This window comes from Mirounga leonina, unplaced genomic scaffold, assembly GCF_011800145.1.
Source record: "Mirounga leonina isolate KUSES-001 unplaced genomic scaffold, KU_Mleo_1.0 Mir_114, whole genome shotgun sequence".
Classification (NCBI taxonomy): Eukaryota; Metazoa; Chordata; class Mammalia; order Carnivora; family Phocidae; genus Mirounga; species Mirounga leonina.
The window spans coordinates 40,835,607-40,857,785 of NW_023270265.1; the positions used below are offsets into that span (position 1 = coordinate 40,835,607).

Genomic DNA, 22,179 nt, shown 5'->3' on the forward strand with positions numbered 1-22,179 from the left:
GGCTCTGTGCTGGGTGTGGAATCTGTTTGAGATGCTCCCTCTCCCTTTGCTTCTCCCCCCTCCCCTCTTCCCCCTGCTCATGCTCTCTCTCTCTCAAGAAAGAAAGAAAGAAAGAAAGAGAAAAAGAGAGAAAGAAAGAAAGAAAATAGGGTCTTTGAAGATATAATCAAGTTAGGACAAGGTCATATTGGACTAGGGTAGCCTTATAAGAAGAAGGAAATTTGGAAACAGAGACACCTAGAGACATAGAGAGGCGAATGCCACGTGAAGCAGAGGCACACCCCCCACAAGCCAAGGGATGCCTGGGATTTCCGGCAGCCACTTGTGGCTAAGAGAGAAACATAGCACAGACTCTCCCTCAGAGCTTCCAGAAAGAACTGATCCTGATGACACCTCAATCTTGGACTTCTAGCTTCCTAAAAAGTGAGAGAATAAATTTCTCTTATGTTAAGGCATCCAGTTTGTGGTACTTTGTTACAGCAGCCCTGGGGATCTAATATAGGGCATGAGGTTTCTGCTCCCCCAAGTGCCAGCGCCATCTTGATGAGGGAAAGACCCCTGGGAGGGAGGGAAGAAGGCTGTCATGTGAGCGCCAGTCTCCTTGGTCCACCATACAAGCTCATGAGGCTGCTACAGGAGACTCTGCCTCTCCCTGGCCCATGACGTTGAGCACGGAATTAGGCAGCAATGGGCTGGGTACAGCGCACCCAGACTATTCAAGAAGGCTGCATTTGACCCCAGGTTTCCCCATATAATTTTGACTGTGCTCAAGCATAAGAAATACATTTTACGTTGCAACCTCGTACACACAGCCACAAAACGAATTTCATGAAACAATGCTTGTTCTTACTCACATTTTGATATTTTCTATTCTATATTTTTTAAATGCTGGTTGCTCCCCACTACATTGACCCACTAGTTGATTATGACCTACAGTTTGAAAAACACTGAATTGGAGGAAATGTGAAAATAGTAAGTTCTGGTCCCTAGCTTATTCTCTTTCATATTTGTAGACCTCAGAAAGAGAGTCTTACCATCAGAAGCCTTATTCATTCAGCAACCAGCATCTCCTAGAGCTCTGAAAACTGGGGCCTAAGAGAGAGCAGAGATACCAAGATAATAAGTAACATTTAGAAAGCCACTCTCCTGGGCCAGGCATTGTGCCCAGCATGTCGTGTGGATTTTCTCGGTTAAGAAAATTAACACTCAGTTCATGTGCCCAAAGTTGGGCAGTTAAGAAAACAGCAAGATCAGGATTTGAACTCAAGGCAGCTCAACCCCCGAGTCAATGGGCTCTCCAGAAACATACGGATAGTGGGAGGGGAGGCTCATTTGTGAACGTTTGAATAAAAACAGCAAAATTACACTTTTTTTCCTAGGCTCAACTACTGACAACAGTTTGAAAGATGTCTATTCAGAACTCTCTCCCTGTGTTTAGAACATGGATACAGTTGGAATAAGGGGCGCCTGGGTGGCTCAGTCAGTTAAGCGTCTGCCTTCAGCTCAGGTCATGATCCCGGGGTCCTGGGATCGAGCCCTGCATCGGGCTCTCTGCTCAGTGGGGAGCCTGCTTCTCCCTCTCCCTCAGCTTCTCCCACTGCTTGTGCTCTCTCTCTCTCTGTGTCAAATAAATAAATAAAATCTTAAAAAAAAAAAAAAAGATCCTCTTTTGTGTTTGTGCTCATGGGAGGTGAAACATAAAAGGAGTCTGTGTTTTCCAGTGTCACTTACAGATGTATCTCTGATGTATTTTCTGTCCCTGCACACAGCACCGTCTGCGTCTCTCACCCTGCCTGGCTACCCTGCAGGCAGGCCAGCTACTCCTATTTACATCTCCTGGCCCTGTTTCTAGATGTTGGGTTCGTTTCTAAATTTTCACTATTATAATGACTATTTCTGCATTTGTGTCTTTGGGCACATGTCACCTCTTTTCCAGGGCCGATCACTGGAAGTGAGTACTGAGTGCGAGAAGTGGTGCTTTTTTTTTTTTTTTTAAAGATTTTTATTTATTTATTTGACAGAGAGAGACACAGCGAGAGAGGGAACACAAGCAGGGGGAGTGGGAGAGGGAGAAGCAGGCTTCCCGCGGAGCAGGGAGCCCGATGCGGGGCTCGATCCCAAGACCCTGGGATCATGACCCGAGCCGAAGGCAGACATCCAACGACTGAGCCACCCAGGTGCCCCGAGAAGAGGTGCTTTTTAAGAAATGCGATCAAATTCTTCTCCAAGGAGACTGTGCAGTTGACATGGCATTGTCGGTCCTGAGAGTGTGTTTCCCTGCAACTTCACCACGGTGGCTATTACCAGCTACTGTGGTTTATGTTATTTTCATGAATGCAACAATAATCTTTGTTGATTTGTGTTCCCTTGATTACATGAAGTTGAGCATTTCATCTGCGTGACGTCTGTGGACTCTGTCAGCCTGCCCACGTGGCCCCAGGGGTCTAGAGAAGGAAGAACTGCCTCCTCAGCTCTCCATAGTAGAGGGGGACCTGCCTCTCACTGTGGTAACTTGCAATGGGGAGAAGGCCACTGTGCCCTGAGAGGTCAGCCCAGGGTCAGGAGGAATGGGGTTGGGATGCTGTGCGGGACAAACAATGACAAATGTCCACAACTCACCTCCATCCATTCAATGCCCCTTTCTTCACCTGTTAGTCAATGGATCATACTCTTGGCCCATTTTCCTCTTAGCTTGTCTTTTGTCTTATTTATTTGTAGATTCCTTTATCCTCCATGCTGCCTTTCCCAGATTCCTCTGCCACGAAGGCAGCTTTATTTCTGGGCATGGCAAGACCACCACTCTTCCTTTCTGTTTACTCAGAAAAGCATAGTCTTCCCAAATGTAAGTGGCTTCTATCAGGATTGTCCTAGAGGACCTCTGAGCATATTTGGAAAAGGAGCCTCTTCCTCAAAACATGTTGCTTCTGTCTGTTGGAAAAGTGTTATGATATGCTGATTTTATTAGAATAGACACTTTATTGCAAGCCAGAGAAATAGAATACATTTACAAGTCTATGTTATCCAAGATGGGACCGGCACTCCTTTAGGGAGGCTGCCCTGATGCAGTGCACAACCCGCCCAACTGAACAGGTGGCTCTGATCCTAACTTCAGACAGCCCCTCCAGAGTACCCAGCTCCCATCTGCACTCTCTGGAGGAAGCCTGGTGTGAATAGGTTCCAGTCTTGGCCTCTCCACCCCCATCTTGCTCGTTTACTTCAGATTTGTCACCGTATCCTTCTTGTCTTCCATGCTGTTGCTCCATCTTCCTCCTGAATAGGGCTCAAAGAGATACGAGCCTTTGAAGAGTCAAAAGTTACCTCGAAGAAGTGTTACGAATTCTATGGAAGCACATTAAAGTTAACATAATGTAGCAGTGTTAATATACTTCCTTTACAGGCTGGGGGTTCTGTGCCCATTCAGCCATCCATCCAGAAGGGCCCCGTGTCCTCCTCGCTGTGGCTGCCCTGAGAGGGGCAGTCCCAGGGAGGCCTCTGTGTGCTGCCAGGCCTCTGCCCTCCACGGGTGTGGGGACCAGACAACTCCCCAGAAGCCGTCCTGTTTTCCCTGTCGGCTTGGCCTCAGCGCTGAGCTTGCTCTGTGGGTCTCTGCAGTGGCTGGCAGTGGTAAGAAGGGATAGAGACGAAAGCTTGCCAGTCCCTCAGGCCCCAGCACCCCTGGCGGGAGTGAGGATGTACAGTCCGGTGACCCCAGGGCTCCAGGGTTAGCCGAGATGTTTCCATGGATTCCTGAGCATCTTTGCAATTTCTAAGAGCCTCGTGGAATAGTGTAGTGACTCCCAACAAGGTCACTTGGCCTGCTGGACACTTCAAATTCCTTGGCGGTGATCCAGAATGACATGAGCGAGACATAGAGAAGCTGATTCTCCCGCGGTGGTCAGAAGCTGCCCAAATGGCAGGACGGCAGCTAGAACGGACTTTTTAAGATAGGAAAGAAATTAGTACATCATAAAGTGCATTAATTTGGTAAACAGGCCATTTTCAAAATGTAGACCTGTAGGGAGGAGGAAAAATAATTGAGCCCTTGCTTAATTTAATAAAAAATACCTTTGAACAGCGCAGCGTGTCAGGCCATGCCCTCGGGGCTGGGGATGGTGACTCTCTGGAAGAGAGGGTCCCTGCTCCCATGGAGCTGATGTGCTTACTACAGGAGATGGGCAGTGAGTAGGGAAACGAAAGGGATTTTCTTAGGGGCATAATTAACGGTAGTTATTAATAAGAAACAATTTAAACGTCCCACAAGAGGGGATTGGTTTAATACATTTTAATACACCCACACTTTGAACTGTTTTGTAGCCATTTCAAACATACAGAAAAGTGCTCATGGTTCATTTATTCATTCAGCAAACATCTGATGAGTATCTACTCTGCCAGGTTCTCTCCTGGGCTCTGCAGACTGAGCAAGGAGCCGCTGAGGGAAAGCTCAGGCAGGCTCCCTGTGGTCCTAGAACGTATATCCTATTCAGGGAGACAGTTCATAAACAAGTGGAAAAACATCCAGACAGGGAAAGGTCAGATGGAGACACCAAAGAGGGTGATAGTAGAGTCTGCCTGGGGGTGGGGAGGGGAACGCTGTAGGCTGGGTGATCAAGGAGGGCCTCTCAGAGGAGGTGACCCAGGAAGAAGAACTGACCAAGATGGGGCCAGTAGGTGAAGATGAGAAAGCCCTGCATGTGACTGTCTTTCAAGGGCAAGGTAAAGATGAGGATGCATTGAGAGATGCCCCAGCTTGGCAGGTCAGAGCTTTGGGGAAACTTTAGGACCAGCTAGCCTTTCTTTAGTGCCACAGATAGGTAGACGGAGTTGATGTGGTTTGTTCTGGAAGCTGGTGGCAAAGCCGGGGTAGAGCCTTGGGTATGGGCTCCCTGGACAGTGCTCTTCCCCAGCTGTGGACCACCCCGGCTCTCAGTAAAGGTCCCTTCTGAGAGCTTTTAGGGACCTAGGGCCACACAAAGGCTGTGTCTCTCCAGGAGTCAGCTCTCCAGGATTTCTGGAAGGCCTACAATGAGCATGGTGCTGTCCCTGCAGCCACAAGGGATCCACCCCCACACAGGAAAATGAAGGCAGCTACCCGAGAGCCTGGATGTGGCCACAGCATCCTGGGCTGCCACGGACGGGCAGCACGCTGAGTGCAGCCAGGCAGGGAGACTGAACTCTCACCTGTTCACAGGCAACTTCTCAACCCCCAGGCCACTGGTTCCCCGGTCCCTGACGTGGGACCCCAGGGAAGAGAGGAGGCCTTTGTCTTGCACCCCAGTCGGGGGGTGTCCCAGGCCTTCAAAGAAGCCCCAGCCCGGTGATGCAGCCACAGGAATGATATGGGACCAGTCGCACCCCTGCTCATTTCTGTTCCTCACTGCCCTGCCACCCCCGCTGGCTTTGATCTCAGTCCCAGGGAGTTTAGCTTGGCTTTGAGGTCTCCTGCTGTGACGCCCCAGGCTGGTTCTCCAAGCTCGCAGGGACTCTCTCTGTCTGTCTGTATCACAGCCTGGATCTGGCCTCCTGTCCGCTGGGCTGTGGCAGCAGGATCCTTTGGGACCCAGGGGGATGTAACAAGGGGAAAATGTAAACTTGGGCCAGATTTTGGGGAGGGTTTTGCAGGCCAAGGACAGCTAGGTAGACGGATTTCGATGGGCAATGAGACCCAAGTCCTTCGTGACCCTCTGGGTGGTATGTAAGACCCAATGGGGGGTTGTGGGTAGTAGTCAGGGGTTCAGGCTGGGGTGGGGGGAGGGGTAGTAGTCAGGGGTTTAGCCTGGGATGGGGGTGGAGACACATTCACACACCAGTCTAAGCCATTTCCTCCCTGGGTGACCATGGCTACGTTCCTTAACCACTGTGCCCCTCCGTTTGCTCATCTGTAAAACGGAGATGAGAAGATAAACCACTTCCTGTGGTTGTTCCAGGGAATGAATGAAGGAATCTACGTGACAGCAGGTGGCCCGTGGCAAACACTCCACTCGAGCTGTCACGGATGTCTCCATCTCAGCTGACTCTGCGAGGGTCGGAGCCAGCCCTCTGGACGCACAGCTACTCTGGTCCTTGGAGACTCGTACCCTGCCTTCTGCAGGAGAAAAGTGTTAACTCCCCATTCTCGAATCCCTGTTGTCCCTTGTCCTCTGGCTCCTGGTCCAGGTTGGATGGAATGACCTCTGGGGGACTGGCCCACATTCTTCCTTCACCTTCCTGCACTCAGCCTCTCTCTGCCCAGGCTCCTCCTACTCCCAGCTGCCCAGAGGGTGGTCCAGCCCTGCTCCCAGTCCTCAGTGGCTCCCCGTGGCTGCAGAGGGAAGAGCAGTCTGCTCAGCTCTCCGCAGCTCTTCAGACCCCTGGCCATCTGACCCTTCCTGAACTTTTCGGCCAAAGGTGGATCTGGGCAGTGTCAGCCTGAGTTTGAATCCGGTCTCTCCTGCATCTGAGCTGTGAAACCTTGGGATGTGTATAATACCTCTCTGCCTCTTGATTTTCTTATCTATAAAATGGAAGTAATTACGCCTGCCTCCTCGACTTCACAAGGATGTTTGAGGCTCAGATGAGCGGCGTGTGTCCACCTGGAAAGCGACTCACTGTTTGGGGGCCACACGGTGGTTTCCTTTCTCTGGGTCTTTGTTCTCGCCCTCCCCTCTACCCAGAATGCCTTGTCACCCCCGGTTAGCATCGTCCAAACGGGAGCATCTTCAGAGCCCAGGGCAAACGCCATGTCCCCTGTGAAGCTGCCCTAGCCACCCTGCCTGAGATGATCTCTTCCCCTCAGGTTTTCCATATGGAGTTGCTTACACCTCTCTCCGAGATCCGGGCCGGCCTTGCTCATCCCCGTCTTCCTGTTCCTTAGCTCCTCAGACCCTGAGTGCCTGGAGGGCAGGGCTGCCCTGCAATCAGCTCTGGTTTTCCCACAGCACCTCACCCCCCCACACAATAGGTGTACCTGTAGCCCAAATTTCCACCACTAGAATGGACCCCGAGTGCCTATATAGGAAGGGCTTAGGGCAGCAATCTGATTGGCATTTGGGGCTAGCCGGGACTAGTCTGGAAAGCCGTCTTACGCAGAGCAAATATATAGAGAGGTCTCCCCTTTCTTGACCATGCGGGTTAAGGGTGGGACTGGTCATACACCCAGACCAGGTGGTGGGGAAGTCAGCGCCATACCTCACTCCATCCTGCCTGAGGGGTTGGGGAGGGGTCCCTAAAAGTGCCTTTCTGGGAGGGAGTGGGGAACAGTGGGGTTGCATGGGAGCTGGGGAAGTGGCTCCTGGTGACCTGAATTATGTTCCACCCACAGGAGCACCTGATTTATTAGCAGGGAGTGAAACACAAGAAAGAACAAAGGGCCCTGGGGACATTTGTGACCCAGCTGCTCAGTCTCCAGGCTGAGCCCAGGCCCTGCATTGTCAGTAATGCTCAGAGGCCCTGTCTCCTCTTTGCATGAGCCCCTCCTCACCCGCCCCGCCCACTCCACTGGTAGACTCTGGGCCACACATTCCTCAGGCAATGCTGAATCCTAAGTATTTTAATGCCTGATATCTATCTCCGTATGGATTTTTGTTTTATCATGAGGCCACTGGAAAGTTGTTTTTTTTTTTCTAATATCTCTTTGAAACAGATGTCAGCAAAAGCTTCCAGCACAGATCAAGGGCAGGTTAAGGCCTTTGAGATGGGTCTGAATGTCCCTTTAACATCGTTCAATCTAATACCCGAATATACCTCGAATCATTACCCTGTTTTTATAAGAAGCTCTGAACCATATGTTCGGGAACTAATTAAGCATACAAATCAAGCCCTGGGATCAGGTGGAGCTCTGTTTAAATATCTTAACCTTTTATGATTATCTTAATTTCGAGAAAATTCAAAACACATTCAGAAGTCTTAGAAAATGAACTTACTAGGAATTTACTGGCTGGTTTCTTTTCTTGATGTTGGGATCATATCTTTACAAGCCCAGCCCAGATTCCTGGGGAAATCCTCTGTGCTCATGACTTCCTGGGAAATGCAGACATTCCCGGGCCTGGAAAGCCCAGGAGGGGCCACACCTAACTACCTGCCCCCCGCCCCTGCCACCCACCCCCCACACACAGCTTATCCCAGCCTGAAAGCCCACCATTCCCCAGTTCCCAGCCCAGATGTCTCCTGGTCGCCAGAAGGAAGAGGAAGAAAAGAACGGACGCTGAACCTGAAGTTTTGTCTTCTTTTTTAATAAAATAAATGAAGGATGAAGTGAGTTGGTGCGAAATATTCTTGCAGCCCACGTTATTCTGCGGGGAGCTCTGGAAGGGAGCTCAGGGCAGGGGCTGAGATGGACACTGCACAGATCTGGCTCCATATTGGCTGCAGGTGGCTAAGAGAGAAGACGGGAGCTTGGAACCTGCCTTCCTTTTCGATTCCAGGTCTACTCTCGCAATGGGGAGTGAGGGCTGGAGCGGCCCGTGGGTAAGCCTTCTCACCAGCTTCAGGTAAAGGAAATGCTTGATCCATAAAGCATGTTTAAAATAGACATACTTACCAAAACTGACTTACGACAAGGGCTCACAGTCTTGTAGCTGCTCATTCAGTGCATCTTTATTGGGGACCCACTGGGTGGCAGGTTCTGTTCTAGGCACTGGGGATTCAGAGAGCAAGAAAGGCACGGTCTTGGCAAGGATATTAAACCGCCTCTGATCCTGGTGCTTCTTTAGGGGACCAACACTGGATCATGTCTTAAAAACACTTTTTCTTAAGGTTCTTAGGACCATTAAATCTTTAGGATAGAGTTTCCAGATAAAACACAGAATGCTTAAATTTTAATTTCAGATAAACAACAAATACTTATTTACTGTAAGCATGTCCCAAATATTGCATGGACCATGCTTTTACTAAATAATTGTTTTTTACCTGAAGTTCAAATTCAACTGAGTATCCTGCATTTTTATTTGGTAAATCTTACAACCCTACTTTAGAAAAAAAGATACAAATCGATGGGGGTTAGCATCTCCATCTTGCATGTTAAATACGGACTTTGGAGGAAGGCAGCCAGAACACAACCTCATACCAGGCCCCTTTACCTATGTTATTTCATCTAGACACCCCACCACAACTCCATGAAATAGGTTCTGTTATCATCCCCAATTTGCTTATGAATAGATGGAAGCTCAGAGAGGTTTAGTGACTTGCCCAAGGTTGCCCAGCCTGGGCTTTTTCCATGGCACCCCAATTCCAAGCCAATGGTTATCTTCGCAGAGTTCTTATTTTCCTAGCTTGTCCTGGCTTCTCTCAACTTCTTCCCTTTTTTCCACAAACGTTCAAGGAAAGATTCACTCCCATCAGATCCATGTCAGTGCCCTAATGAAAACCACCGCCCAAGCCCATGAAGGACGAGATCTGTCGAACCCTAATGAGAATGGTTCCGATTATGCAAAAAGCAACCTCATGGTTATTCTAATGTTACAAGTAAATATAAAACATTTAGAAATACTTGGCTTGCGCTGTTTTTTTCAAGTACAGATGTCTGACTCCCTGCCAGTTTGTTATTAAAAATGCTATGGTGGTTTGGGTACAAAGATTGCTGTAAAAATAAAAGCTGATGCACTTCGAGCGCTTGTTTTGACTCTGCAGGGCAAGTCAGCGACGGCGGGGCTAAAGCAGATGGTGGCTAGTGGGGGCTTCTACAGCGGGTCCCCCAACATTCACAGCTGGGTCACTCCCCAGCTTAAAACCCTGCAGGAACTTCCCATGGCACCTCAAATCCCGGATCAGTTCCTGCCGCCCTCCAGCCCCAACTGCTCCCTCTCCCCTGGCTTACTGGCTTCTCCCAGCTCCACGCACTTGCACTTGCTGCGTCCTCTGCCTGTGTGTTTCCCCTGGGGCTCCTCATCTCACTGGCTCCTTTTCAGCCTTCTTCCTTCAGGCCAACTCCGACCACCTTCGCTGACCTGGGGTGTGCTCCTTTAGCCTCCAGCGGATTGGTCAATATCCTTTGTTTCCTCCTCACTCTGAAATCACTGTTCGCTTTTTGTGTTTCCCACCAGAAAAGTAAGCCCCATGAAGACAGGGACCGTGTCGGTTTTGTTGACACACTTTGTCCCAGGCAGACAGAGCAATGTTGGGGCACACGGTGGTTGCTCAATAAATGTTTGTGGGACAAAGTAATGAGTTTACCAAAGCTCCTGAAGTCTTCCATTGCAGAGTCCCCTCTGGGTCTATGGGCCAGAAAGAAAGGGGCGCTTCTACACATTTTAATCAACTCATGGAAAAGACCGGAACTTGGGAGAATCCTAGACCGCCGTGAGCAATGGTTCTGAAGCCAGCAGGAATTTCCAGGGCGATGCTCTCAGTCTCAGGATTGGAAAACTTTAATTTGCCATAGCTATTGCTTACGTATAGCAGGAGACGTGTAAAAGAAACGGAAGATTGAGGGGGTTCAAATGCGCCAACGTCAACATTGTCACCCTAATAATCGCGCTATTCCCAGTAAATGCACCGATGTGATGGGAATGATTTTGAGGCACCCGGACAGGGAGCACTCTCTGGAGCCCCGGCACCCTAGCTTGGCATCAAGACTCCTCCCACGCTTACTTTGAACTCCTCCTTCAAGTTCTTCTCCTGCCTGTCTTTATGCAGCCTGCGTCCCATTGGTCCTGAATTATTTGTCATGCAGACCATTCCCTGTGTGCTTTCCCTATGCCTGTTCCTTGACTCCTCAGGAGCCCTTGGCCTAGACTGCCCCTTCCCCACCTTGCAGATCCCAAACCTACTCACCGGTCAGGGCCTGGTTCAAAGATTATCTATTATCTTATCAGACTTTTATTATGTCTACCCCTACCTGGCAGTGATCGCTCCCTTCTCTGAACAACCTGGGCTTTTTTCTTTTTTTTTCCTTTTCCTCATCATGTTCGGCTTGATATCAAGCCTGACTTCATGCTCCATAAGGGCAGGAGCTGTGCTTCATTTTTTTCAACAAATGAGTTCATGACGTTTCCTGGGCACACACAGCCTCATGTCATTAGCTCTGCGCAAGAAGGGGACTGCATCAGGGAGCTATGCTGAGCAGAATCCAAAACTTAATTTCCCCTTCCCCAAGGCCTGAGGGAGGAGTGATGTGGCTTATAGATTGGGGAATCTAAACCAGTGTCCACAGGACCCTACGTGTCTAAACGAAAGGTCCAGAAAACAGACTGAACGTTCCCCTTTCCACTCAGATGTTTTCCTGTGGGGTGGCCAAAAGCCTGAAACAGCTGAATTCCTGGGCGCCCTACAAACCTCTCCCATCCCCAGCTTTCCCAAATATTTTATTCCAAAACTCTGTCCAAATAAAAAATCCCTAAAGAAACGCAAGTGCTAACACTGAACACATGAGTCCCAGAACCAGAGATCCGAGTGGAAATAAATACCCTGTTTTTGCCAGGTACATGTTGTCAAATATAGGAACATGCAAATATATCTATCTCAAGTGGGTCGTAAACAAAGCATGCACCTCCTGCGGGGTCCAAGTTCACTTACAAAAAGATGGTAACTGGTTTTGGAGAATCTCACACGCATAAAGCCAAGGATCCTCCCTTTCTGCGTGATCCAGGAGATCTGGAAACGTGCTGAGAGCAATGTGGTTTTTAAACCGAAGCCCAGTACAAGCTTTTGATCTATAGGAGGACAGTCTATGTGCATGTACAGCCCTCCTGCATTCGACAGGCTGAATGTAAACACTCCTTTCGCACACAGAATCTGGGTTTATTATTTTGCTTTGGGACACACACATCTTTGGCATTTTCTACATATGCGACACATGGAGAGGTGAGGCAGGAGTCCTGTGACTCACACCCAAGTGTGGCCTTGGCAGTTTTGGGGTCGCTGTCATATTTTCAACAAGTGGTTGCCGTTAGATGGTCAGTTAGTAAAAATGTTCCCCTGAACTCATCGTGAATTGCAACAGGAGGAAACACTCCATCACTGAGAAGTGACACTAATGTATTCTATTAGATTTGCTTATCATGTTAAAGAGCATATTAAAAGGAAATGTTTGGAAAAGGGATGCCATAATGTTGTATGATGGATTGAGAATTCCTAATTTGGAAAAAATGTGCTAAGACAACATGATTGATGTGAGTGACCTACTTTATTTTATAAGAAAGTATGAGTTGCCTCAGGCTCATTGGTACACATATTTGGAAAAAGTTGTTTTTTTTCCACATTAAGTTTTTATTAACATTTTCAAAAGAGCAGAAACACCGTAGAAGGATGTAAGTTGTGACTTGTCAATGCAGATGTGTTTGTAGTCATTTGCTGCTTAGAAAAACTTATCCCTGTGCTGGAAGGGTTTCTGGATTAGGAGTCTCTTGCCAAGTGAACACCTGATGGGGAGAAATAGGACACCTTTTTCACTGATAAAAAACGACAGGGAAGGGGCATTTTTATTTAAAGCACAAATGGATCTTCTGCTAAGTAGCTAGTGATCTCTTAGAATGATTAATATTTCATGGAGCCCCCTGGCCACCTTCCGGCAGCAGAGAGCGAATGAAATCGAGGCTGAGTTAACCATTTTATTTCTCCTTTGGAAACTGGAGCCCAAAGCTGGGGTTCCCCATTATCAAACGAAGCGGCTTAGTCTGGAAATTGGGAATTCTTGGGTTTATCCCAGAAACGGAACTGCGGGGGCTCCGACAGAGGACTGGTGGCTGACAAAACACTCTGTTACCATTAAAATGACATTGCCAGTGAGATTAAGACTTAAGAAATGCCTGTGGTACCATGTTTACTGAAAAAAGTGGGATCTGAAGAAGAAATAAGTATTGAAAAGTGGAGGTAGAAGAATAAATTGGTACAAGTTTTCTGGAGGGCAGTTTGTCAACTTGTCACCAAAGCCTTAGATTTCTGCATGCCTGTGAACCCAGAATTCCACTCCTAGAAAGTTCTTCTCAAGAAATAATCATTGGGGTGCCTGGGTGGCTCAGTTGGTTAAGCGACTGCCTTCGGCTCAGGTCATGATCCTGGAGTCCCGGGATCGAGTCCCGCATCGGGCTCCCTGCTCGGCAGGGAGTCTGCTTCTCCCTCTGACCCTCCTCCCTCTCATGGTCTCTGTCTCTCATTCTCTCTCTCTCAAATAAATAAATAAAATCTTAAAAAAAAAAAAGAAAAAAAGAAATAATCATTAATACAGAGCTTTAAGTAATGAGATGTTCACTTTAGACTTCTAATATTAAAAAATTGACTCTCTACATGTCTGCAGTTGGGGGTTGCTTAAATAAATTCACACATTTAATGCAGCTGTTGAAATGATAATGTAGAATAATAACATTGTGGGAAAAGGTTTGTGAGAGTAGAAAAAGTGGGTTAGAAAATATTATGCACAGTATGAGGCTATTTGAACAACTCTGTATACATATATTATTTACTTCTTAGACCTATACATTGTATACTTCAGTAGATATGTGTACAATGTCATATAAATTATACTATTTTATGTGTGTGTGTATATACATATAAATGTATATAACATATACAATATATGCATATAATATATCTTTTGGGGGGTGGGACATTCATCGAAGTTTTAAGAATAACTTTTTCTAAAGAGTAGATTTTACAGGTACTATTTGTCCCTTTCCTTTTGTGTGTTTTCATGTTCTACAGTAGACATGTTTTCCTTTGATAATAAGTAAAGCAGTTATTAAGTGGAAAATCCAAGAGACTCAACAGATTACTTAATAGAAACAATAAGAGAGTTCGCAAGGATTCCCAGACACAAACTAAATAGTTTTCTCATATAATAGAAATAGCAAGTTGAAAATATAAAAATTATTCCTTTTGCTACAGCAAAAACAGAACAAAAAAAGCATAAATCACCATAAAACTGAAAATACACCAATTCATGCAAGAAATATCTAAGACCTTTTAGAAGGAGGTTTGAATACACTGAAGAAAATCTAAATAACATAAATTATTGTCTTTCTGCTTGGGATGTCTAAATATTGTTAAGATCTCAATTCTCCCCCCAAGTTAGTTTATAAATTTTATGTAAATTCAATAAAATTTCTGATTAAAAGAACTGGCAAGCTGACTCTCAGTATTATCCAGGAGGACAGATCCATGAGGATAGACAATTTCTGTAAAAGAAGAAAAATGAGATGGGGCTTGACCCATTGGATTTGAAAAGATATTACAAAAGTCAGAATAATTAAGCAGTACGCTAATGTCATAGAAATACCAAATAGATAAACAAAGTAGAATGTAGAATAGAATAAAATAGGCTAATGGAGAAAAATGTAAGTTATGTGATAAAGACTGTAATTTGTGTTTGTAGAGAAAGGCTACATTGGTGCATTGACAATGCGGGAATAATCAGTTATCCCTTAAAGAGAGGGAAAAAAGTGGGTTTTGACCTCATGCCACATCCACAGAAAAAAAAATTCCAGATGTATTAAAGATGCACACATTTTTCTAAATGACAGAAGTTGCAAAAGAAACCAGATAAAAATAATTCCATAATCTTGAGACTGTGAAAAGCCTTTCTTGAAAACAGATAAACCTCAGGATCCATAAAGGAAAAAAAGCTAACAATTTTACCTGCATAAATATTCAAATCTTTGGTATGGAAGATACACACTATAAACACATGACAAACTAGGGATGTAACATAACGTATGACAAGCAATTGATTAAGAGCTTTGCTATATAAAGCGCTGCTTTCAGATAAGAAAAAGACCATCATGCCAATAGGAAAATTGGAAGACGTAAGCAAGATTTTTACAGAAGAAGAAATATAAATAGCCACTAAACGTACAAGAAAAGATGCTGAACCTCACTAACGGGCGGTTTAAAATGAGAAGAAAATAATATTTTCCCTCATCAGTCTCAAAGTCTTAAAAAGGAAGAGAACACTCAATGTACTGAGGATGTGGAGAAATATTTTTGATCCAGTAATTTCATGCCAGGGAATTTATCTTATGGAAATGTCACAAAATGGCCCAATAGATGCTGGAACACTCTGCAGGTGGTTGAAGGAAGGAGGCAGACCTGCTTATACGATAGGAAAAAAAAAAAAAAGGTCCAAGAGACAAGGTATCTTTGTGATCCCAGTTTCTGTTCAAGAAGCATATAGAACTATTCCTGTACTGAGAAGAATTTCTCTAGTGGACTGTAAATGGTAGTGGAGTTGGGGGAGGCGTCTTCACGGACTCTTTCCCCTCTGTCACATTTACATTTTTTATGATCATGTGTCACTTTTATAATTAAAAAAACAATGCGCATCTGACAGCAGTGCCCAGAGAGGTGAGGCGACTTGCCCAAGTTTGACAGCATGCGAGGACCAGAGGCGCTGGGTCCCCCGCTGCCCCCAGAGTTCCTTCTCCCTGCTGAGGAAGAGCCTCTCCCACATGGCACCCAGGGAGCACCCTGAAAATGCCACTTATCGCCACCTGTTGGGCATACATGGCATTGGTTTGATGGGTTTCAGTGTGGGGCCTGAGCCTGCAGCAGTGATGGGATGGCTCAGCCAGGGCCAGGGCCGGCTTGTCCACTGCCTCCTAAGGGAAATCCTGGGAGGGCATCTGTGGGTTCTAGAAGGACCCCTTGAACCAGTGAGCAGTGATCTGGCTAGGGATGCCTTCTGCCGCCCACATGAATGTTCCTGCATTCGCCACGTGGGGAAAGCTCACACAGCTGGTGGCAGAGGGCCTTCCTGGAGGGGGAGGAGGGGATGGCCTCAAAGTGTATGACAACATCTGCTTGTATTGTAAAGTGCTTTATAATTTACTTTTCTATCCATGACCTCATTTAATCTCCAGATCATCTTCTGAAAGAAGAAGAATCAGCGGGACTGTTATTATTCCCATCTCACAGAAGAAACAACTGAGACACAGGAGGTTGAGACACTGACTAGGTCACACAGCTGGGAGGTGTGGAGAAGGAATGAGAGGTCCGGTTCATTCTCAGCTCCTGCCACACTTCTGGGAAAACACCTATCCACCCTCAGCACATGGAAGCAAGTTCCCCTTGCTGGAGATTGGCCTCGACCAAGGCCACTGTGGAGTTGTCTGCACCGTCTAGGATGACATCTAGGATGACCCCTAGCCCCTTCTGACCCAGTGTCTAGCATGCTTGGGTCTCCTCTGGCAGCTTTTTGCTCCTTGGCGGCTAAGACAGGTTGAACTGACTGTTTGAGGGGCTCCTGGAGAAGGGCACAGATCTGAATGTTCTCCAACAGAGGGTATCAGCCTGCTCAGGAAAGGCTTCTAACATAGGGGAGCCCGGTCTGGAAGCCCCAAGTGCCCTTGATTCATGCTTGTGCTCCACACAGTGCCTGGCACACAGCGAGTGCTCAATAAAGATTGGCAGAGCCAGCAGATTGGCTGTAAGGTCCTGGGTCTCCACTCGTTTTTCGGATCTCACCCTGGCCTCAGGCTATCCCTGTCCCCATGCCAAGACTCTTCTTCCCCCACTGTCACATGGGTGTGGGCCCATCTCTGGGACCTGAAGCAATACCTCATGGCTAGGGGCACTACCAGTTTACTTTCAGAACAAAGGGGTTGGAGGAGCAGAGCCCAACTTTGTGTAAGAGACTTAGAGCAGGAGGCTGGAGAGAAGTGCAGGAGGGTCTCCAAATGGCTTCAGAGTCCACCTTTCTAGCAGTTCCATTGGCTTCAACTTCCCCAAGAATTTGACTCCACCAAGAGCAGCCCCTTAAAGCCAGAGACCTTGCTTTTCTGCTTCTGTTCGTTCTCAGCACATGGCAGGTGCATGTGAGTGAACGTGGCCCCTTGTAACAATTTGCCACAGTAGAAATGAGAAGTTTAGGGTTATAAATTACAGGCTACGCAGGCCAGCGGCCTCCATTGGAGACCCGGAAGATTTGCCCACAGTCCCAAAGAGAGAGAGAGGCAGTGGAAGAGATCTGGACAGGTTGAATGAGCTGGTTTTCAGAGATCAGCCAAAGCCAAGGCCAGTTCACTTGGTTTGGGTTGGGAGCCAGGGGAACCTGATTGGGAGTCGCCCAGCACATACCAGAACCCCCACATTGGCTCCAGCCAAAGCTCAATTACTGCTGGGAGAGGCATGATGTTCTCAAAATGAAGTCATATCTATCGAAAAGATCCTTGAGGCTACTTACCTGTGAAATAATTACATGTGCCTCAGAACTAGGAGATCAAGGATTTCTATCCAACGTCCCATGATGCTCTTAAAAAAGGTTTCACTGTAAACTGCAGGTGGGGTGGGGAGAGGCAAGATTTCAGAGCCAGGGCATCGTGTTTTAATTCCATCTTTTATGTTTTGGCTTCATTTCATCTATGTGTATATATCTCTCTATAGACAATTAAAACAACATTAAAGGAGATTAAAAGAGCAACGATTATCATCCATAATCATATTGCTATAACTCAGTTGTACCCACATGCATACACCTTGTTTAATTATACAAGCCATATACCAATACACTCTTCTTGCCAGAAATGAAACAATCAAGAAGTATACATTGTATACTTGTATACATTAGAGTCAGTAAACGTACCTGGTCCACACCATTCCCCCACCAGTGCCCCTTTGCTCCCTTGAATGTGGACTTGAAGTAGCACTGCTGTCACTTATGTATCTTTCCAGAATTTTTCTCTAAGATCTCATTCAAGTGTATATACATGTCACTGTACATTAGTGTGTGAATAAACAAACAGGTAAGTGTTTGTTTTAAACATCAATGGGATCATATTATGTCTTGTTCTGGAACTTGCTTTATTCTCCTTTAACAGGTCTTGGAGATCTTCTTGTGATACTACATAGAGATAGCTACTCCCATCTTTTTATTTTTTTTAACGATTTTATTTATTTATTTGACAGAGAGAGACACATCGAGAGCAGGAACACAAGCAGGGGGAGTGGGAGAGGGAGAAGCAGGCTCCCTGCTGAGCAGGGAGCCTGATGTGGGGCTCAATCCCAGGACCCTGGGATCATGACCCAAGCCGAAGGCAGATGCTTAACGACTGAGCCACCCGGGCGCCCCTACTGTCATCTTTTTAATAGTGACACAATTTTCTCTAGTACAGAAGAAACACAATCTTTTACCAGTCCCGCATTAAAGGACACATGGTTTGTTTCCGATTTTTTTCAATATTCTACACAGAGTATATATATATATATACACTTTTGGCTTTGCTCTGCCTTAAGCTTCCTGCCTCTCTCACATGGCTGATGAATCCTTTTATTAGTGTCAGCAGACTGTCCTATTGGGGAATGTCAGCTCCATGAGGGCAGAGATTTTGTCTGTTTTCTTTACTGCCATGTTCCCAGGGCCCATAGCAGTACTTGCTCAGCAGAAGCGCACAGTATATGTTTGTTGAATGAAAAACTGACCAGCAAGAGGACACAGCTGAAAACCATTTTAATGATTAATGCTTGTCTAATGCCCGAACTTGACAAAGGCACGTTTACCTCCTAATCATATTCTGCCCTCAGAACAATTGTGTGAGGTCAGTAGATCCTGCATTGTGATTACTCCTGACTTGCTGATACAAGGGATTTTTCCCTTTCAGGAGGGAAAAACAAAACAAAACATAGGGGATTTTATGTCTGGGCACATTAAATAATAGTTATCTAGTTCCCCAAATAATCCTTGAGGGCAAGGATCATGATCCACTAGATCTTTTAACCCTGTTAATTGCTGGTCAGTTGCAAATTTCCTTATAAATGGTAAATGCGCTATGTTGGTCGAATGACTACATGATCCCCAAATACTATAAGTATGTGATTTTTTAAGTGGTGCCATACTTCTGGGGGCACAGTCTACTAACCCACTCTGCTTTCAAGAAGGCAACCAAGCTATCCTGGCCCATCTTCACCATCTGGTGGCTGGTGTGGGGAATGGTCTTTCTTTCTTCCCCAGTGTTGGGGGTTATGCTTTTTCCTCTCTCAACCACTGGGCCAAATTTACCTCTGACAAGCTTTGTTCAAGGTTTATATACCTTCCAAATGTTCGTTCCTTTTCTCTTTGGAATTGTAAGTATTGCCCACTTCTACTCCCTTCAAATAATTTGAAAGTCAAAACCAACCAACCCCAAACATGACTGAGAAGTCCAACGGTCATGCTCTGCGGTGAAAAGGAAAGTCACAGGGACGCCTGGGTGGCTCAGCAGGTTAAGTCTGCCTTCGACTCAGGTCATGATCCCGGAGTCTCATCCAGCCCCATGTTGGGCTTCCTGCTCAGTGGGGAATCTGCTTCTCCCTCTCTCCCTGCTCCTCCCCATGCTTGTGTTCTCTCTCTGTCTCAAATAAATACATAAAATCTTAAAAAAGAAAAAAGAAAAGGGAAGACCTACATTTTGAAGTAGAATCAGATCTAGGACCACTTCCCTTCAAAGTGCCCCAGGACCCTAGAGTCTCCACAGAGCTTCATCTAATTCCTTGTCCCAACAACTCTCCCTGCTTCAAAATGTGTTCTCCCCTGCCAACTGGCATTACTTCTATTTTTCTGTTTTCTTTAATTATGACCACCTCTATCACAATACCTATGAATTTTATTGCACTTACGTATTTACAAGGTCGTCTTCCTCTACTAGACAGTGAGCTGCTTGAGGGAAGAGATCATGAGATGTTTCATTTTTGAATCCCAAATGCTAACACAGTGTCTGTCAAATAACAGGTACATTTCCGGGGGGGGGGTTGCTTTCATGGCATACTACCGGTATAATTAAACACATTTATATTCCTACCAAGCCTATAATTCTTTATCTTATGAGTAGACATTTAATAGGTTTTTGGGGGAGGAGAAACTTGAAAACTTGACCATTTTTAACACTGCCGCTCTGAGAGACAACATTCTGCATCCCAGACAGCGATGAAGAAAGAAATTTTTGGAACCTAACCTATTTGAAACTTAAGGCCTTCCAGCTTCCTTCCTGACTCAGCACAGATTCTTATTGGGTTCCAAGGGACACCCCGCCCCTACCAGGAAATGCAGTGTCTGACTAACATGGAGGAGTCACAGCATCGAAGAAGAGAGAGTCTGGTAGATGGTGGGCCCCAGCAGGAACTTACGACTGCATTCCCCTTTTAAGGATCCATTCCTCTTGGACTTAAGTGAGGGCCTGCAAAAGGGGGTTGCTGGGGGAGGCTGGTATAGGGGGCCAAGCCTGTATCCCTCTCTGTAAAGCTCTAGGTCTGTGTGTAGTTTGTCTTAGCTGAGCATCTTATGCTTTTTTTTCCTTCATCCCCCTCCCCAGCTTGGTCTTTGGCTATAATATTGCCCAATATTCTTCCTTTTCTTTCTTTTTCTTTATTGAAATATAAAAATTTATAGTCAAACCCACAAGTCTTAAGTTCAATGAATTTTGGCAATTGTACACATATGTGTTACCATCACCCTAGTCAAGATAGAGGACATTTCTAGCACCCCAAAGAGTTCCCTTGTGCTCCTTTATAGCCAACCTCTGCCAGAGGCAACCACTGTTCTGACTTCTATATTCAGTTATGAATTTCATATAAACAGAACTACATAGCACGTTTCTTTCCTTTCTTTATTTACTAGAACAACAATAATGAAAATGTGTAGACATAACTGAATTTCTTTTCTTTTCCAAGGTGTCAAAAGTTAACATCTCCCAATGTTTGACAGTGGTGGCCTCTGGCTAGGGGATTCAGTGATTGATACATACTTCTTCACACATTCTGGTCTAGTATGAAAATATACATATAATTTTATAATAATCAGACAAAATAAAGCTTTTCCCTGGAATGGAAGGACAATGGCTCTTGTGGAGAAGTAAAGAAGTGAGGTTCAGATGGGCATAGAGATGGAGCCCTGGCTGCCTGAAGGCTCATGCCATTCCCTGGCAAGATCTCGTCCTGATGGTAGGGTACTTGGTACATCCCCTCCGGTTAGAGACCTCTCCTGCCATTCCCTGTCTGGTTTCTTGGTTATGCTTTTGGATATGGGACCATGTGACCAAAGGATTCCTCCGACCTCAAACTCTTGCCCTTGCATCTTAGCAAATAGAAAACACTGTCTAAAGCAAGGGTTAAAAATTCCACGAAAATCATGAAAAATACGCGCACACGTAATTTTAAATTCTCGATGACACATTTGTGTTTTGGTGATGGGCATAAAGCAAATGGTTATAGAGCAAAGTATACAAGTGTAGGTAAAATCTATACACTATGGTCTTTGAGTATCATTGAACAGAGATAAGGGGGGAACTCCTTGTTTTGTTTCTTTAATGGCCCTGTGACACAGATGGGTGCATGGTGGAGAAGGAGTGAATACAGGAGGGGCATAAATGAAGAGAAAGTTTTGAATCCCCAAATATTTGCAGGAACACTTAAAGAGAAAACAACCTAGCAATTTCACAACAGAATTCAAGGCCCGACTCTGCTGGTTAAATGGTCCCATATGTGGTGTGCGGAGCTGGGAGGCTTGGAACGGGCTGGCCCGGGCCAGTGCCAGGGCTCTGCGTGAACTGGCTGGACAGGGAGCAAGTTGTTCAACCTCGCTGAGCCCATCTCTGCCTGTCTAACGGGGTAATAACAACAGTGTCCACCTCCCTGGGTGTGTGGGAACGTGGCCAAAGCAAGGTGTGAGCGGGCTCTCTGTAATTCCATACATTCTACCCATGTGCTGGCTCTCTCTCTTCTCTTCCAGACCTGGAATAAAGGCTCTGGAGAGAATGTGGGATCTAGGCTCTGTAGTCTGTGGTCATTGACTTTTGGGGGGATTCAGAGCAAAGTGTTATCTCTTTCCTCACACTGTGGGCCCTGACTTCCTTGCTGGGGAAAAGGGGAGCATTCTGATAGGATACAGGAGGTGGGGGGAAGAGGACAAGTTGTTGGGGTCAGACAGACCTGGGTTGGAATCCAGACGTCTTCATTTACTCGCTTTGTGTGTGTGTGACCTTAGGGCGAATCCCTTTATTTCAGAGTCTTGGCTTTCACATCTGGAAGGTGGGAGTAGAGTGAATACTTCAGTGGATTTCCGAGAGGACTGGATAAGATAGAACCTTGTCACAGATGCTTAGCACAGTATACAGGCGGCATCAGTGATAGAAATGGACCGCCTCTCATGCAAGATGCCCCCGCAGCAGCTGAGCAATGAAATAGACCCTATCTTGTTCCCAGCACACCTGAGCAGCTGCCCCTTAAATCGGAATCAGCGGGGCTCAGAGCAAGGGGCAGAAATACGGCACTCTCCTGCTTCCACAATGAGAATCAAGTTTTCCACCA

At 46.3% G+C, this 22,179-nt stretch overlaps 1 long non-coding RNA gene across 1 annotated transcript; it reads right to left on the reverse strand.

Moving 5' to 3' along the window:
- Window positions 1-12,089: 12,089 nt before the first annotated feature.
- On the reverse strand, window positions 12,090-22,068 carry LOC118026890. The gene is made up of 3 exons (XR_004683708.1): window positions 21,802-22,068; window positions 17,087-17,280; window positions 12,090-12,332 (listed from the first exon to the last, which is right to left on the reverse strand). It is a non-coding gene; the product is annotated as an uncharacterized LOC118026890 (long non-coding RNA).
- Between the last annotated feature and the right edge of the window lie 111 nt (window positions 22,069-22,179).